This window comes from Ambystoma mexicanum, chromosome 10 (assembly GCF_040938575.1).
Source record: "Ambystoma mexicanum isolate Mex_15411 chromosome 10, UKY_AmexF1_1, whole genome shotgun sequence".
Classification (NCBI taxonomy): domain Eukaryota; kingdom Metazoa; phylum Chordata; class Amphibia; order Caudata; family Ambystomatidae; genus Ambystoma; species Ambystoma mexicanum.
In genome coordinates this window covers 1,341,963,192-1,341,981,893 of record NC_090932.1, presented here as the reverse complement: position 1 = coordinate 1,341,981,893, position 18,702 = coordinate 1,341,963,192, and positions in this window count along the sequence as shown.

Here is an 18,702-nt window from a genome sequence, read left to right as displayed (position 1 = left end):
TATATTTGAGAATTTAAATGGTCCAGGTAGTTCTGTATCTAACTGCTTTTTTTGGAGTTTGCCTTCCTTCTTTAAAGAAGTACCTGGTTTACATTCTCTAATTGATTCTTTTTTGTTTGTGATACTTGATGAAGTATTAGTTTCTTTTACTCTCTTTGCAGTGACGTCCTGTTGCATTTTCTGTTTGATTTAGTTTTCTTTTACAACGTTTTAGTTTTTGTGGAACAGAATATGTGTTTAGATGGGGAGTGTATAGTGAGCGAAGTCTATTATATTCTAAAATGCAAGGAATATCACCGTTTACTTTACTTGCATCAAAGTTGATTAGAAATAGACTGTCAAGTGTACGTAAGCGTGATAGTGCTACGTAGCTCATGCCTTCTTTAAAGACTGTGTTACCAATATCTATCATTGCTTTGTCTAGGGTAAGACCTTGTGATTTATGAATCGTGACTGCGTATGCAAGAGTTAGAGAAAATTGTTCTCTGCGTACATACATATCTTTGAAGAGAAGGAATCTAGCTGTTGAGCGTCCTATCCATTTTACTTCTGAAAGTTTGTCAAAGAGTATATTGACAAACTGAATTTTGTTGACACGTGGGTATGTTTGAAAGCCAACAACAGTACCCAGTGCTCCATTAACTAGTCCTTGGTCCATGTCAAGGTTACGTTTAAGCATTACTCTGCAATTTAAGGATAATTTTAACATCTTTTCTAAACCTGCTGTGTTTGAGATTGATTTTTCTAATTATTTAGTCTTGTTGTGGCTTGATCACACATGGGTAGTGTCATACCATGTACATCTAGTTTGTCTGTGGCGCTAATTTCCATCATTGGTTGCATTTCTTTACTTAACATTATTTCATTGAATTTGAGACAGCTTGCAAGAGTTGGCATTAAGGCCATACAATTGACATTTTTGTGGGCTAATTGTTCCATAACATCTGTAGCACATGCATTATCGCCATAAAGTGCATTAATGTGCCGGGTTTTCAATGTTGCTTCTGCTTCTTTAGAAAGTATACCAACTCTCAAACTTTTAAAAATGTTGGCATAAGTTAGATCTGCAGTTTGGCTCATGTTTTCTGTTAATTCTCTGTATTGGAAATGTTGCCAAAGGTTGACATTTCCAATGCTGCCAACAGTTATACGGAAGATTTTGTGCCCTAATGTTTTAAAAATAGGTTCACCTTTTACTGGTGTTAATTGAAGCAGATCTCCAAAAACAATAATGTGTTTTCCTGCAAAGAGCTCTTCATAGTCTGTTTTGAGTACTTCTTGTAATCTGAGGTGAATCAAAGCTAACATCAGGTTGGAGACCATGCACACTTCATCTATTAGTAGCATTTTCATTTGTTCCAATACTCTATGTAATTCCATTGCAGCTTCTGCAGAAAGTTTGTAATAGTCTAATTTGTTCTGGTGTTCTACTGGTAATAGTAGTAATCGGTGTAATGTAACACCACCTATGTTGTAGGCAGCTAAACCTGTGGGGGCAGTGACAACAGCTGACAGTTTGTTGTTTGTCAATTGTTGAAGGAACTTACTAATGATTTTGATTAGGAATGTTTTGCCAGAACCAGCTTCACCACTGACGTACAGTAGTATAGGTTTATAATTATGGCAGGAACATTCTTTATTTTCATGTTTTACACCATGTGCAATTTGTTTTGTTACTTCTTGAAAAATGCTACTTTGCTCATTGTTTAGTTTTGATTGTAGTACATTTAAGTCTTCCTTATCTTCATACTGACACATGGTGTTTTCTACTTCTATCATAGCTAATTCTGCCTCATTTGTTATTAGTGGTTCTCCCAGTGGTTCTTGGCTTCCTGTTACAGAAGGTTGACTACTGTCAGGAGTATCCTTATCTAGTTGGGCTTGGATTTCTTCTTCATGTTGCTGTTCATTGTGCAACATTGTTTTGTACTGTGTAAAGTTTACATCAGTTATAGTGCTTTCATTTGCTTTGAAAGCATCCTCATATGAGTCATAGTGTCTAGTAATTGTTCTTCTTTTCTCCATGGTTTGAAGAGTTGTAGCAGGGACATGTAATATACTTCTTTATGTTGAGGAGTCTTCAATGACAATTTGATATGATTAATTAAATTTGGTTTAGTGAGTTTAACTAAGCTGCCTTCACAGTCTGTCACTCTATATTTACCTTTTTTTTAATCAGGTTTCATATTATTTTTGTATGTGTAGTTTTGGGCTATTTGGTATAGACACATGTTTTCCAAAGTATTACTTCTGTTTGGATAGTATGTGTCCAATAAATTGTTTTTTAAAATGTCTTGGCTGTTGGGATCATGTTTGACTATTGTTTCTATATCTTCATATGATTTTAGAACTCTTTTTCTAGATTTAGCTGGACCAAGACTTAGCCATAATATATTTTCAGATTTACCATACAATGAAGTACCAGTTAAACGATCAGCTGCTTCATAAGATCCACATTCTCTATGGGTGAGCATTTTTATGCCCAAGCTGTATAATTTCTGAGATACTGTTTTATCTGATGACAGGTCATTCCAGAAGTCTTGGAGCTCTGTCTTTTCTGCTTTAGTTAAGTATGCTGTGACATATCGTGCAACTGCAGTAGAATTGTCTGCAATGTACTGCACATCTATGTTTGCATTCCATAAGTGGGCAATGATTGCATTATAATCATTGATATATGTGTCTTCTTCTTTTCTTTTTATGTAATATGTATTTTTAGGTGACTTACCTTTAACACTATGTCTAACTGAATACATGAGGTTGTTTACTTGACCTGTATTTGTAACTGGTCTAGGGAAACCAAATCGGCATTTGGTGTAGTATTTTCCTTTGTTTTTGTATTTGCAACGACAATATTTTCCACATTTGTGTCTTTGAAATTGTAAAATGTGTGCACGAAGATCACTATTTGTGGCTTCTGATGGAATTTCACAAGTGACATATTTTTCAATAAACTGTAAATCAGTGGCATCACTGTCTTGACCAAATTTAGGAGCATCTTTAATCCATAAAAGCATGTGGATATGTGGTGCTCCTCTGGCTCGGTATTCTTTTCTCCAAAAGAAGTGTTGCACTTCTCCAAGGGGAGGAACAGTTTTATTACAAATAAAATGTAACATAGCAATGAAGCGATGGTCAAAATATCTTGAAAATTTAACAGGATCCAAAGAACAAAGTTCTCCAGGTGTTTTTAGAATATCTATGTTTGTTTTGTTTTTATTTGGTTTGCGTAGGAAATCATGTAAATCATCCCATGCATATTCTGCACAACTTAATATAACAAACCAAGTGGGTGGGCCAAGGTTTCTGATCATACAACGTACATCTCCATGACGTCAAAACCAGTACTCTTTAGTACCACGCATATTTGCTAATAGATTTGTAATATTTGATTGAAAACCTCATCCTTTTGTTGCACTTTCTCTAATAATTGTGTAGCTGTCATATTTTGAAAGTGTGATCCTGATTTTAATATGTGTGCAACTCCATAACATAAAGTTGCTAGTTCACTTTCAAAGAGTAGGTGGAATATGTATTCCACATTTTGTCTAAATCTGGGATCTTCAGAATACATCCGTAATGAGCGGTATTCTGAAGCTGATATTTGAATAGGTCTATCATCATACCTTCCTCCTTTGCCAGTAGGAAAGAGTAGAGGAAAAGCACGTGCTTCTATACTTTTTTCTCATATACTGATTGGCGATCCTTTTGTTTGACGCATTTGGTAAGTTTCCAGTACATCTTGTACGGTGTCATTACAGTGCAAAGGATGAATTGTATAATGGTCTAAAGTATTTGATATTGTAGCAGGATCTAGTAGCTCAAATTGACCAGCTTCTTGTGTTTCTTGAATTATTTCAGTTGTATCTGTCAAGTTTTCTTCAATATTAATTTCTTTGTAATATTCATTACTCTCTTTAAGATATTGGACGGCGTGTCTAACTTTATATAAATCTACCAGCTGTTGCCATATTTTTTTGTCTTTTGTAGGTACTCCATTTACTAATATAAATAAAGATTGCTGCATTGGACGTTGCACTCCTAGAGTATGCACATTTTCTTTTAGTTGTAATGGTAAATAAACTACTTTTCCACGAATGCCTTTTACCAATTCAGAGGGAGGTAATTTTGCTGTTTTTGGTTGAAGACGTATTATTGCTTGAAATGGGTGTACTGTTTGAATTATGATGCTCCCATTTAAATTAAGTTGTTGTAGAGGTTTTGGTACTGGGTATAATTCCAAATTATTTGTGATAGAACGTGAAGAAGTTTGGTTGTTGTCAAGTTTTGTAGTGCAATAACTGCAAAGTATTAAGGGCTCAGTTATTTCATATTTGTTTTCTGCTACAAGGTAGAGAGCTAATTCAAACCATTTAGAATCTTCATTGTCTTCTATTTTGTATGATAGGTCCACAGTTTTTGTGTTACTTTTATAAAAAATTCTACGGCAACATACACATACATGGTTTGGTACTTCAGCTGATGTACTTTTAAATTTTAGTATTTCTTTTTTGTATGTGTTTAGCAAAAGGTTGCCATGTGTAGAATTGTTGCTTAATTGGATTAAAGCTATTTCATTCTGTAAATGGCTTTCACTTCCAAAATATTTTTTCTGCATATAGCGAATTTCTTCAAGTAGGTCTTTTGCTGTACCATGTAGAAAGATGGTATTTAACTTTGCTAGTGCTAAAGCAGGACTTTTAGCATAGTACAGTTTATAGACTAGATTTCTTATAGTTGAATGATGTGTTGATATCCTTTTGATATCATGGAAAGTGGTTTTACAAGTAGGTCCTGTAATGCAGGCCAATGAATGTCCTTGTAGTCCTGTGTACTTGCGCACTGGACAGGTATCTATATTTTGCAGTAATTTAATTTTGATTTTGTCTTTGCTTTTTACATATTTATTGAGGAATTGGCGTAAAGATTTGAAACATTGTTTGGGAATGTTACACATTGACGTGCATGGCCATTTGTACACTAGACATTCTGATTCAGTTGAATGGTGGGGTAATTCTAAGTTTTCAGGGCATATTTTTGTAAGAAGTACTTCTTGTTCCATATGGTATTATTCACTTTTTCATAACCTCGACCATTGCTATGTATGGCAATTGTATTAGTTTGCTGTTGTTTGTACGCTTCTTCATTAAAATATGGTTCTGTGCTTGTAGTGTGATTCCATTCACCTCCGCTGATACTTAAGAAGTTCTTTCTGTTGATATTTCGCTTATTGAGAAGTCTTTTTTGTAATTTAGTCATTAGTTTTGTTAGTGGTTTCATTTTGTTTAACAGTAAAATAAATACATTTCTTTTGAGAAGAATTGCACTGTCCATCAATGCTTCTAAGATTAATTTCCTACGATAGGTTTTAAGCTTTGAACCTGATTTCTCTCCTGTTTTTATAAGATTTTGAAGGACTTTGTGACAGTATATTTTGGCTATAATACTTTTCTTGGTATGCTTACTTTGCACTATATTAAAATTTGAAGAAGTAGTTTTATCTGTACTGATAGCTGATTTTCTGTTAATTGTTTTTTGGTTTGTTTTACATTTTGATAGAGGAAGCGAAGTTGTTGTACTTGAAACTTCTTGTGTTTCACTAAATGATTGTATTAGCTGTTTTGTTTCAACTTTTTTTACAAATTCTGCTAGAGATGGATGCTTATGTTGGACACCTTTGTTTTCATTTGCTCTACTTTTGCGTTGCTTTCTACGGATTTGACTTTTGGTAGGCATTCTTTACAGTCTGTTGAAAAAAATAAAGAAGATATGGGTTGGGGTGATCTGGAATGTATGTGTGCTGTGTGCATGAGTGTTTGAGTAAGATGATAAAGATGTATGTAATGGTGTGTGATTGTGCATTAGGAACTAAAACTAGTAGGGATAGGTATTCTTGAATTTATGTGTTACTAAACTGGGGTTCGGATGACAAAAAAAAGTAAGCTAGTGGTGTGGAAAAGTACAAATAGTAAATCTAATGTATACAATTAAAACAGTTGTTTGTTCTATAATATGAAAATTGTAGTGTTCAGTTGGGTAATTTGTGTGTCTAAAAATAGAAATTTGTTGGCCATTCTGGCTGTAAATCGCTGTTTAAGACATGGAAATTTTTGGACAAAATGGTACAAAATCTCTATTTTTAGAAACCAAAATAGCTTGTATTGATGTTATAGTATATTTGATTAATAATACAAATATTATGGTGATATTTTACTTCCTTTTTTTTAAAATTAACAGGTAACTTATTAGTTTTTCTTTCTTCTTCGAATTCGGCTGCTTCTTTTCAGGAAACTGGTCTTCACTGCAATTGTAAAAGCTTCAAATTAGTAACTTAGATATTGATTTTTTTAATTGAAATCCTCAGTGCCTTCTGTAAAACCATTAAACTAATTTATTTACATAAGATACATTGCATCAGTTCAGTACATATGATATGTTCTTAATGAACAAATTGTATTGAATGACTAACTGTAGCAAAACAAAATATCTTTACTATGTCTTGTGAAATTTATAATATATTAGTGAATACCACTATTTCTGTAAGTAAACTGTTCTAGGTAATAGCACCTCAATGTCATGTCTAATTTAAAGTAATTAAGTAAATAAATAAATAAAAACAAAAAATATGAAATTGTATAAGTATTTTTATAAAGGTTTAAACATAGATTGTGTTTGCATGCAATTTTGTTTGAATATATGTAGTCTATATATTTCATTTAAAAATGTTAGTGTAACATGATTTGAGTGTGTGTGTATAAAGAAAGTAAAAAGTATAAAGGTTTATAAGTGATAGTTGATTTTAGGAAATTGAAAAAAGTACAGTAAATTCATTTTACAGATTTTACAAGGTAAAAGTCTGTTTGAAAATGTGTTCATCTACTATACAGAAAATATGCATACCTGAAGTTTGTGTTCATGCATATGGATATGCATGGAGCTGCAAGTAGCAATCTTGAAGACTTGTACAGTATTTCTGGTAGATTCTGCTTGCCAATGATATGACACTTGTACTCAGAGAGATTCAGAGTACATTTGCAGTGCTGATCTATGATGATGCAGTTAGATGTAGAGGTCTTGAATGTGATTGGTGCATGGTCATGTGATTTTTGAGGTACATCCAATGAGGGAATGGCAGAGAGAGTGTAGTGGAAATGGTAGAAGGGCTGTTCATGTTACGATATGTCAGCGGACATGGCGGTAGTTCGCGGACACCGGGAGTTAAATCCGGGGATATTGGGTTCAGAAGTCATGCAAATGAGAATAAGCACTGAAAGGGATTGGTCAGGAAAGTTTGGTGGGTGTGTTGTGCCAGGAGAGATTTTCTCAGATACTCTTTTTGCTGAGAGAACAAAAGATAGCTATGGCTGTGTGTTTCAGAAAACAGATTGTTTGGATTTTAGGAGATACGTGGATACATTGGTTGAAGGTGCATGCAGAAAGCTGTGGAGTAGCTGTAGATCTTGGATTCCCACATGTGGAAGTACACTGGCATGAAGTACGTGGAATGAAGTGGTTGGACTTGCTACCTCTCTGTGCTACTTTGGAGACAGAGCAACATCCAGACATAATTGTAATTCATTGTGGAGGGAACAGTTTAGGACATGTGACGGGATTTTTTTTGCAATTTGCTATGAAAGAAGGACTTAGGAAGGTTATGGACATGTTTCCTAATTTTCAAGTGATATTTTCACGGATTGCGCAGAGACAAATGTGGCTTCGTTCTTCTTCATTTGGTCCACAAATGGAAAAAGCCAGGCGCAATGTTAATAAGGCTGTTTGTGGCTTTCTAAGAGATTTTGGCATGTCTTCTTTTCACAATGAAAATATTATGTTTTGTAGTACATACATTTTTCGCAGAGATGGTGTCCATCTTACTTATGCTGGCAATCAGATTTTTCTGAGAAATGTACAAAATGCATTGCAACCTTTTTTGGAATTACAACAACGATTTTGAAGTAGATGTTAAGCATTTACAATTTTTGACTTACAAACACCACCCAAAGGCTCTTTTCAGAGCCACCACTTCTTTCCAGAGAAAATTACAATGTTTGTGATGGAGTAGCAACCCAATTTTTTTAATGTTCGCGAACTGTCCGTGGACTTCTAAAAAATACAAAGAGCCCTGCTTCATTTATTTTCACTTCTATTTTTTAACTGGGAAAGGCGGCTCTGAAAAGAGCCTTATTTTTTTTTGATTTTGGGAATTTTGTATTTTTTTTGTTTTTTCAGACACGACACACTAGGAGAGGAGGGTAAAGGAGGGTAAAGGGGGACACCAACCACAGGGATAAGAAAGGGGGAGCTGAGAGAGGAAGATGTAGAGTGGGTTTTATTTGGGTAGTGTGGGTTTTATCAGAGGTCTTCTCGTGCTCTGAGACGATAGTCTCAAAAGCACTCCGAAGTCGCTCCCCCCTGCAGAGTACTGTGTCACAGTACATACATACAACTGTGACCCTCGAAAGGTAAGGGTCATCAGCATTCTGTATGGCCTGTGAGGCAGCTTGAGAAAGACGCTGTCCCACAGAGGTGGTCCTTGTGCTGACAGGATCAGAAACAGAGGATGAAGTAGAGGAAATCAACCTGCTACGTTCATCGCAAGGTACAACCCTGCGAATAGCCCCAGAGTGAAATGACCTCAGATGTCGCATCATAGTAGTGGTCCCAAAGCTGTACTTACCGTGCTTCCCGCGACTGAGTATCATTTTGCACTCATTGCAGGTAACACGGTTCGCATGAGCCTTAGGAACATTACCATGAATGGTAAATAACCGCCACACCCAAGACTCATGCCTAGTGCGGGTAGTAGGCATTTCCTCTACCTCATTCTCATCATCCTCTTCTTCCTCCTCCGCATCCTCACTCCTGTTCCCCTCTTCAGGCCCTTGGGGAGGTGGTGGTGGTGTAGGGGGTGGGGGTGGTGCTGAAGCAGGTGCAGCACCAAGTGGCAGTTCAGCAGCCAAGGATGCCATGTCGATGATGGTGTAGTCTGCAGGTGGCAGCAAAAATCACTGTGTTCTGAAGAATAGCCAGAAACACAATGGGAATAAGCTCTTGGGCGTGGTCTTTTATAGGGGTGCTTGTGCGCGGTCCGCAGACATGCGCACTGTCCGCGGACAGATCGAACACAAAAAAAGGATCGGAAAGTTTCAAAAGGTATATAGAAACTCAAGATTGCTATGTGGGAATTGTGCCATGGTGAGATTTTATTGAAAAATATTATGGATTAACTGAAAATGTACTTTTAAATTGTTCGGGGACACGAACAGTGTCCGCATTTCAGGACACACGATGAGCGTCGGCGCGGTCATATGATCCGTTTGCGAACTAGTCCGCGAATGAAGCGCCTGTCCGCAGGACACCAAGTGCACGGAGATTGGTTGGCGCATGCGCATTGATGTCCTACGGACACTGTTCGGGTTCTGAAGTAATTAAAAGTGCGTCACACGTGAAACGTACATTTCAGGACACCGCGTGTGTTCTTAGAACAGTTTAAACTTGGTAGCGAACAGTAAGGACAGATATAGTGTTCTTCAGGACACTTGTAATTTAGTTTATGTACGAACATTTCAGGACAACAATTGTGTTCTTAGAACAGTTTCAATTGGGTAGCGAACACTACGAACAGGTATAGTGTTCTTCAGGACACCTCCATTTTCATTTACGTACAAACATTTCAGGACACCAATAGCGTTCTTAGAACAGTTTGAACTTGCTAGCGAACAGTACCGGACAGGTATAGTGTTCTTTAGGACACTTTAATTTTTGTTTGTTTACGAACAATTCAGGACACCGCATGTGTTCTTAGTACAGTTTCATGTTGCTAGCGAACACTACGAACAGTTGTACTGTTGTTCAGGACACATCATTTTCGTTTACTTACGAACATTTCAGGACACCAATTGTGTTCTTAGGACAGTTTTAAGTTGATAGCGAACATTACGGACAGATATAGTGTTCTTTAGAACACTTTAATTTTTGTTTCTTAACGAACATTTCAGGACACCACGTGTGTTCTTAGAACAGTTTCAACTTGCTAGAGAACAGTATGAACAGGTGTGGTGTTCTTCAGGACACCTCCATTTTCGTTTATGTACGAACATTTCAAAACACTTGCACTGTCCGCGGACACTTTTATTGTTTTTTTTAAAAAAAAATGGAAACTATTCACAATACAATATAAAAATTAAACTTTATTTAACATATATTAATTATTTATGACAGAGAAGGTGAGACAGAGACAGAAACAAAAACAGGAGAATTTGGGGTTTCAACATGATTGGTATTAGGTGAAGAAGGGATGGATATCTCATCAAAACGTTTTGGATTATGGAGAGGGTTTGGGGATAATTGACTGGGATATGGTGAGGAGGGACAAGTACATGTGGGGCAATGGTACGAGGTTTTTGGTTTGAAATGATTTTCTACAAAAGTTTTAAAATTATTAAAATTAGCCAACAATACATCCATTTTTTCTTCTATATTGTGAAGACTTTTATCCATAACAGGGTTTTCTGAAGTTTTTTCTATTCTGGTATGCTCTGTACAAAAAAATAATATATATGTTAAATGTATATAAAAAAATAATAAATAAATGGTTTATATTATAAAGTGTTTACCATTAGTTTCACTATCTTGTGACATTTCTTCGTGTGGGAAATTGTCCTCTAGCCATTCCAGAGTACTAGACATTTTTGTGAGAAAAAAAGAAAAGATAATATATTTTTTAATCTAATACAGAAAGTTTATACATATATGAGTAAAAGGAAGTACACTTACTATTTCTGGTAAGATAAGTCCTATGTATTCAGTGGGTCTGGTCTTGTTCTCAGTTCTGTTGTGTCTGTGAGGATATTATGTTGGAAGCCAATTTATCTTCTTGTGGTATATTCCATTTCAGAACATATTGATTTAAATGAATGGTTAGTGTGTTACATATATGGGTTACATTTCTTATGTATTACTATATATATAATGTGTTTGTGTGCTGCTTTTTGAATTTGTTAAATGTTCCTATATTATGATATAACAATCAAACATACCCCACCAGCCGCCCCCCCACAGTTTTTAGGTAGTGGTACTGTTCTCCGAACATGTCCACGAACATTAAATAAGTTCGCGGACATCAAGTTCATAGGAAGAGATCTAGTCAGTTCCATATGACATGTATATAAAGTCAAAGTCATTATTGTTAAGTTGTGCTACTAAAAAACTATGAAATTCAGTGAAAAAACTTTGTTAAAGGGACGTTATGGTTAAGTTGCGCTACTAAAAACCTATGAAATTCAGTGAAAAAAACTTTGTTAAAGGGACGTTATGGTTCCAAGTAAAACCGAAAAACCCTTGAAATTCGCCAGTTATGGTAAGCTAAGCAACCATAACTCGCGCCACCACCGTGCACTGCTAAGACTAACACCCAGGACATCAAACTCAGGTTTTCAAAGGCACCATTTAAATCTGATGAGTAAAGGTTAAATAGCGTTGCCGCAACAATGCAACCTTGCCTCACCCCACGTGCGGTTGGCATCATTACAGACAACTTCCCCCTGCCATCCAAACCTACCCGCACTGATGGGTCAGTGTGTAGCAGTATCAACATTTTTAAGAGACCCAACGGTATATTCCAACCCAACAGCTTTTCCCATAGCTTTTCTCGAATGACCGAAGCAAAGGTGGCAGATAAATCATATAGGCGCAATAGACCCTTGACTCCTTTCTTTGCCGCGCATATTCAACAGCAGAAACTAACATCAGTACATTGTGTACCGTGCCTGATTTGGCCCTGAACCCTCTCTGATTTGGTGCTAATTTTCAGAAATCCAGGAGTTTAGTTGGACCAGTAGCAATCGGATACATTTTTTTTCAAGAAATATTGAGCATAGCCAACATTTGGCAATTGGCTGGCTCGTTCAAAACCCCTTTTTAACACTGGTAAAATGTGACTCGACCTCCAGGGTTCTGGTATTAAAAAACTTGTTCCAAGATACACAAATATGTTGTACAATGCATGTGCCCACAACTCAGGTCGATTTGTTAAGCAAGCGTTGCACACACCATCCAGGCCTGCTACCCGTGAGTTATTTAAACTCTTGATTATTGTTATGATGTTTAATATGCTAGCCTTACAGTCCCAACTAGTTATAGGCAAATTCACTGTATCAACCCCCTGGATCGTGGCGCCCAATGTTAATTTAGTATGTGACACCAAAACAGTTGATAGGCAGATCTCTCTTTTGGGCACCCCTTATCACTCCCCATATTTCAGTGTTATTATATGCAAGGGCAAGATCAGCAATCTCTTGCCACCTTTTTCTTTTTCTTTTTTCTTTGTAAATTTTCAACCAATAATATAACTGTTTTAGCTGTTTGATGTACTGATTAATTTCACACAACCCCTTGTTACCCAGAGTTGGATACATGACATCAGCAATGTTTGATCATAGCTTGTTTATTTGCTCTGCAATCTCGCTATCAATATATATATCAATATATATATATCAATATATCTCATTTTTACGTTCAAGAACACTTTTATAAGCTATTTTTGTATGGATGGTCCGACTTATGTTTTCCATCAACAGAGTAAAAGCTGGAATTACATTTAAAGCGGCAGTGGAGAAGGAGAAATGATACCATCAAACTTTGCAATAAACTCCCCATGACCTTACAGAGTGTACTAGCATTCTTGACTTCAGAAAGAGACCCAAAACGCTTCTGTTTATGTAGTCAAACCTAGGGGAACACTGATTGTTTTGAATGACAGTGCTTAGATGGCCTGGCCGTGGGTACTGTTTAAAAACCCAATAGAAATAGCAATAGCAATCACATCAGGCTAGCAGTCTTGAGTCTCAAAGAAGCCACCATTTGAAGTTGGGCATTTGGTGGTGGGTTGTGGAGCCATTTATTGGTCAAAAAATGTTCAGTTTATCTGGGGAAGACAGTGGCAATAACTAAAGAGGTGCTCAGGAAAAATGTGCATCACATGAAGCGATGAGTGATGAGGTAATTGGGGTGTGTTAGAGAGTGAAAAGCATTTGAGTGGTGCTAGGGCACCTTGAGAAAAGAAGCACACATGTTGAATGTCTGTGTGGATGTGGATGTCGTGCCATTTTTCTCATTATCGCAGGATTCATCAAACCACCACTCTACTGCAAGAATTTCTGGTATTGTGAAATTATCGCAGAAATAAAGAGTTAGAAAAAGAAAGTGACAGCTGCAGTGCCTACATCCACTGGGCAGTGGGCAATGGATGTTTGGTAACAATGAATGGTTTGACACAGCCATGGCTAGTGGGCCCTAAAGAAAGCTAATGGTGGAACACGTAAAGAGGCCATGGCCGAAGGCCATAACTAGTGAGATCTGTAGTAGTATATAGCGCTTTATAGTGCCTTGGAATGTGTAGCACGTGACTGAATGCAAAAAATAGCGCTTTATAGCTCCTTGTAGTGTATAGCGCCTCACTGAATGTTCTGGCATTTTGTTGCCAGCAATAATGTGGCATACACATATAGCCAGTCTATGTTGCTAGAATAACATGTGAGTATGTGGCTGAAGACAGGATTTATAATACAGCAAAAAGCAATGTGAAGCTGCAGGTTTAAAAGTGCACCAGATTTTTTTTTCTCTCTTCTTTGAAATACCTCATACATAGGGGACTATATTATTCATCTAACTAACTGACTTAATTAACAATTACTAATTACTAGAGCTAATTTATTAACATTATAATGTAATCTCTATGTGCAAAATGGGGTGAAAATACATATTCTGAAATTTGTTTTTCAAATGTGCACTGAATTTTTTTCCCTTATTGTTCTTTGTTTGCAGTAAGAAGAGGGCCTGCATACCAGGAAATTATATTAGTTACAGTTGCTCACTGTGTAACTGGTCTATTGTGCTAAAGGAAGGGTGATTCTGACTTCAAGTTGATTGGAGCAGTGTATCTGCTGTTTTGTTACGTAAGCAAAATGGGAAGGTGCAGAACTTTGCTGGAGGAACAAGGGCAGAGGGAGAGTTAGTTTGGATAATGACTGGACTCTCAGACAGACGTCCCTAGTCTCACATAGTGCTGGCTTGAGAACTCTATGGGCCTCATTACACGGATGGCGGTAAAGATTTACCGGTACCCGTAAAATACTGGTACCAGTAAATCCTTACCGCCTTACTACGAGGTCCCTTTGCGGGTTGGGGGATTTAAAGCCTGCTTTTTGCAGGTGTTAAAAACCAACCCGCAAAGGGACCCAGGGAGCTAATTACGGTACCGCAATTTGCGGTACCGTAATTAGCGCCTTCCCCATTCCCATAGAGCCCTATGGGGCAAAAATGGGAATGGGGAAGGGCAATGGTGGAAGGGGGAATTACCGCCCCACCAACCTTGGAATGGGGCGGTAATTCCCCTTTCCGCCAAGGCGGTGCCGGTATTTTACCGGCATGAACCATGGCGCTAATAGCGCCATGGTTCTCCGCCATCCGTGTAATGAGGCCCTATGTTTTTGCCACACACTTCAAACATCTGAGATAACAGAGGCAAACCATGTTGACTGGGCTTGTCCTTCTGAAGCGAGTGAAAGACGATCGAGTGGGGTTTTTCTGATGAGATTGTTTGACGAATATGATCTAAAAATAACAGGCAGTTAGAGTAGCAAAGCAAAAGAAAATCCCTTGCATTTTTATTCGTCATGTGTTGAATTATTAAATGTGATGCCTAGTTTGAAAAGAATTGCATCTGCTTCTGTGGTTTTGTTTTTCTCTTCTCATTTTGTTACAGGTAGTGCTGAAATGTAAATGGTAAGAACTGTATCATGACATTGTAATTGTTTGCAATATAAGATATATATATATATATATATATATAAATGCTTCTGAGTTTTCATTGTTTCGGGTTTGCCTATGCAGACGTGGGGAAGATTGGTGTTCTTTGGTAATACAGCTGTCGACTTGTTCCTGCCGATAGACTTAGCAGTGATAAATAGGTGTATTAGTGTGTTCCCCAGTGCATGTTGTCTGGGGAAATCTAATACAATATATAGATTACTGATTACTGGGGGTCTATGAACCAATAATGAGGCCTACGGATGCATAGTTCACTGGTGTAAATAAATCAGTGATACCGGCCACAGGTTGTAGGTGGCACTCTACGTAAAAGTGTGGTGTCTCTGAATGTAGGTCCGAGGCCCTCTATAGATCACTAAGAGTATTATAATAGTAAGTAAAGTTTTGTGTATGATGGGTCTATAATGTAGGGAAGGACAATTATGCTCACCACTAAGTAATCTATTACCACCAAATACCGCCACCAATACATATTACTGGATTTGCCAATATAATATAATAAGGTATGCTCTCTAGGATGATGTGAGAACAAACCCAATCTAAACATGAGGATAAGTATTTCTAAACTACCACTCTTCTGCTGGTGGTAAGAAAATACTGCCAGACCCCGAATTTACACAAAATATCCTACAGATCTCAAGAAACTATGCAACAAGTTTGGGCATAGCAACTGGCCATGGCAAAAGGCTGTGGCTAGTCGGCCCAAAGGAAAACTATTGGTGCAACATATACAGTGGCCATGGCCGAAGAGCATGGCTTGTGGGCCGTGAGGAAACTAATCTATATCAAATCCCTTGAAATTCAGTGAAACAACAATACCCCTGAAATTCAGAACTCGCATTTCAATCAAGTCCACCTAAGAGAAGAAAATGCATCACATAAACCAAACAGAGATAGTGGGTAATGTGCAGGAGAAGGCAGTGAGGAAAAAAACAATTAAGCGGTGTGAGCGGACCATGGAAAGAAGAGGGGAGCACTTCAACAGTCGCTGTGAGAACAAGGAAGAGTGTGGGATTTTCAAGCATTATTGGGGGAATACGAGGGAAATCCCGCAGGCATGGGTAATTTGATGCTGCTGTATGTGTAGTTTTTTTGCCATTATCAGAGGAATATTGTGGGATTCCCACAGGAATGGGGAGAGAGTAAAAAAAAAGTAATTTGACACCTTCAGTGATCATATGTCCTAGGCATGGGGAAATGGGTCTCCGTGTCTGTGTGTTAGTGGGCCCCAAAGAAACCTAGTGGTGCAAAATGTATAGGGGCCATGACCGAGGGCCATGGGTAGTGGGCCCCAAAGAAATCTATTGGTGCAACATGTATAGGGGCCATGACTGAGGGCCATGGCTAGTTGGCTACAAAGATACTTATTGGTGCAACATGTACAGTGAACGCAGCGAAGGCCATGGGTAGTGGGATAAGAAGAAACCCATTGGTGTAACAGGTACAGTGTCCATGGCCAAAAGCCATGCCTAGTTGGCACCAAAGAATCCTATTGGTGCAACATGCACAGTGGCCACAACTAAAGGCCATGGATAGTGGGTTTTAAGAAAATTATTAGTGCAACATGTACAGTGTCCACAGCCAAATACAATGGCTAGCGGGCCCCAAAGAAACTATAGTATAAAAAAAACTTGAAATTTAGTGACCATGAATTAGGAGAGAGCTAAGGTGAACAGGTTTCACGTGAAAAAAACATAGAAAAAGCCTTTGCACCTCGGTGAAAAGAACCCATGTTAAGAGAGGGTTAAGGTGATCAGATTTAAAGCAACAAAACCCCTAAAATTCAGCAATCACATTTTGAGCAAGCCCATCTGAACTATGCACACCCTGTTACTCAGAGTATGACCATAATGATGACATCACAGATGACACCACTGGTGACATCACTAATTATATAATGCATGACATCACTGTTGTTACTGGTTTGATTAATTACATTTTGAAATATGACTACTTTGTTTTTTAACATAACATATGTGTACATATTTTATACTTAAACAGTAAAATATATTCTGCCCTTGTTTTTTAAAATGTAACGCACAGTATACAATTATGTAACAGATTTTTTTCATACTAACCAAACTTCGAATTCTTAGATCATTTGTTAGCACAATGCATACAGCACATATTTTCTTTTGTGTGTGCTTCCCTCTGAAATCTTTGACTGTAATCAGTAATCATACTGCACTAGAACCACTTGGCAAGGAGTTGTAGGGTCTGGTTGGTGCTTTATTGAGGGATTTGTGAGTGGTGTACTTTCCAATCAATATTTTGGCTTGGTTAAGTGCTTTGGAGGGACTTGTGTGTGTCTCCCATCCCTTTCTTGGCCTGGTTGGTGGTTTTTGATGGGTTTATCTGATGTTTCCCTTTGATGTCAATAGTTTTTTTGTGCCGGTTTGCAGTCAGGTGTCTCTTTGCTTTTACCATGGCTGCCATCTTTCCCTGTATCCCTCTGCCTTTCCTGACTGTAATCTGTAGCCATCCTGCTCAAGACCACTTGGCAAGGAGTAATAGGGCCTTGTTGGTGCATTACAGAGATATTTGTGAGGGTTGTACTTTGATTTACAATCTGATTGTTTGCTTGGTTTGGTGCCTTCCGAGGGACTTGTCTGTGTTTTGATGAGTTTATCTGTATTTGTCCTTGAATTTCCAATCAATTTTTTTAGATGATCGGCATCTAGAGAAACCTGTCTTTGTTTTGTAGTTCTTTGTTTGTTTCTGGCTATTTTCCTTTCCCGACCCAGCACTTTAGCAATTTGCTTCGGCATTCAGGTGTCTCTGCTTTTGTCTGGGTGACCATCTCTCCCTGCTTTCTTCTGCCTTTCCTGACTGTAATCAGTAGTAATCCTGCACAAGAACCCCTTGGTATGGAGTCTTAGGGCCTGGTGGGTGTTGTATAGAGGGATTTGTCAGTGTTGTAATTTAACAGCAAGAAGTGTTCCGGTGTTCCATATTGCCGGTTTTCATTTGCATGGTGTTTGGTACTCACAACTCTTGTGTGTGAAGGAATTGGAACACTGCTCCTTTAAGGTTTCCTATACATATATGGCCCTGGAAGTGAAGCCTGCAAAGTGCAGGAAGGGTTCCGGTGTTCCATATTGATGTTTTTTACTTTGCGTGGTGTTTGGTGCTAACAACTCTTGTGTGTGAAGTAATTGGAGTGCTGCTCCTTTAAGGCTGCCTATACATCTATGGCCCTGGAAGTGAAGCGGGCGAAGTGCAGGGAGTGTTCCATTGTTTTATATTGGCGGTTTTCACTTTGCGTGGTGTTTGGTTCTCACAACTCTTGTGTGTGAAGTAATTGGAGTGCTGCTCTTTTACGGCAGACTATACATCTACGGGCCCAGAAGCAAAGTGGGTGAAGTGCAGGAAGTGTTCCGGTGTTCAGGGGTTGAGGAAGATGAGCTGGGCAGGGTTGCAGGAGGAGTTGCCTTTTTTGGGGGCCTCCAGGCTCCTGGTTCTTTTTTATTCCCTCCCCTAAAAATACATTTTGCCATGCCATTACAGCTATTCACATTGACCCAGGAGCAGTGTGTTAAACTATCAATCTGTAAGTTTATTGTTGGAGTTCGATAGAAAAGTGTTCTATTGGCAGTCAGCCATGAGGGCTGTGGTGTCTGTGGAGGGTGCTGTAGATTCACCCCTTTTGCTACTGTCTCTTTTACCTCTTGGAGGCATTAGGAGTTTGATGGTACTGTTGGTGTCTTTGGATGTGACCCTGAATGTGAGCAGGACAGTTGTGCACTTGTTTTCCCAGTGACTGTGGCGTTGTTGCCATTTGAGCTGGGAAGTACTGTGGAAGTAGTGAGGTGACAATTACGAAAGTCTTCACGCATCGTTATTTGGAAGGCCTTATGGTTTAGAAATACAGGC